The 1,337-nt window shown below is 41.9% G+C and overlaps 1 protein-coding gene across 2 annotated transcripts in view; it reads left to right on the top strand.

Annotated features, from left to right (window-relative positions):
* zgc:66433 (cancer-related regulator of actin dynamics) overlaps positions 1–1,337 on the top strand; it is a 94,672-nt gene that overhangs the window by 67,166 nt on the left and 26,169 nt on the right. The gene's annotated exons all lie outside the window — the stretch shown is intronic.

Below are 1,337 nucleotides of genomic sequence, written 5' to 3'. Positions count from 1 at the left end.
CAGCCCCCCTCCTGAGGAAACCCATTTCGGCCACTTGTACCCTGGATCTCGATCTTTCGGTCATAACCCAGCCTTCATGACCATAGGTGAGGGTAGGAACGACGACTGACCAGTAGATTGAGAGCTTTTCCTTCTGGCTCAGCTCCCTTTTTGTCACAACGGTGCAATGAACGTCTTCCCTCAGTCTCTAAATCCCCATTATTTCTTATTCCTATCTTTTTCCCTCTGTATCCTCCAATTGCCAGTTAAAACAATTCACTGCAATAAGTGGCTTTCAGCTGGACACTGCCAATTCGTGAAAAGGCAGATGTCCTAAAAATCCCTCAACTATCCATTTAGTCTCACTGGGCAAAAAGCACAGTCAGCAAAGTATGACAAATGAGCATTTAATGATAGCGCTGTTTTAGCAATTTCAGAAGGGGTTTTTGGCCGGTCCTTTTCCCACTGAAAAAAAAACCCACAAATGGCCCGCTACAAAGACATGCACACAAAAAACCTGAAAATATCCCTTTTTAAAGTGCATTCCACACAGAAATGTGGTCAAGGAGGACTGCAGTGACTTAGTGAATTGCAGTCAAAGTGGAGCTTGAGCTTGACCACTCATTGAGAACTCACGACAGACTTCATGGAGACATTTTTTATTTTATTTTTTTAAATAAAAATGGATTTCATTGCAGGGCTAACCGCTTTTGAGTTAGTATGTTAGTTGAGTATGTCCATATCACTCTAAAATCAGTCTGGGTACTTGGGTCTGGGTCAGTCTGCATTCATATTTACTGTAAACAGAGTGTAAATAGGCTTAACTTTTAACTCTGGGTGTTAAAGCTGCACTTATCAATATTTTTTTATATTATTATGTGCTATGTGAATGTTGCTCATGACGATGAATTCTCAGAGAATTACAATCAGACTCTTTTCTGTTTTAGTGCCTTTCAGCTTGTTTTTTTAAAATTTCCGGCCCACAACTTCACTGTTCTGGTTCCCTCACACAGCTCTTATCAGCCAGCAGCTGTGTTCTGTGAAGAAGCTCCGATAAGAGCACTGTACAACACCTCAGCAACAAAGACGGCGGGTGAACATAGCGGAGCATTTAGCAGCTAAAGAAGCCGATCATTTATTGATGATTTGAATGGTGCAATTTAAAGTTTAATTACGTTTTGTGTGTCCACCTGAGGATTTAACCCTGTTCTGAAGCTCTGATTTAGAAGTGCAGAAAGACAAATGCATCTGACGCACAGCAAATAACTGTCATGTGCTTTGTGTGTGATGCTCAAAGACGGACCTCAGGGGGTGTGTGTGTGTGTGTGTGTGTGTGTGTGTGTGTGTGTGTGTGTGTG

This window comes from Etheostoma spectabile, unplaced genomic scaffold (genome assembly GCF_008692095.1).
Source record: "Etheostoma spectabile isolate EspeVRDwgs_2016 unplaced genomic scaffold, UIUC_Espe_1.0 scaffold273, whole genome shotgun sequence".
NCBI lineage: Eukaryota > Metazoa > Chordata > Actinopteri > Perciformes > Percidae > Etheostoma > Etheostoma spectabile.
Note: the sequence above shows the minus strand (reverse complement) of the source record. Positions and strands in the feature narration are given on the sequence as shown.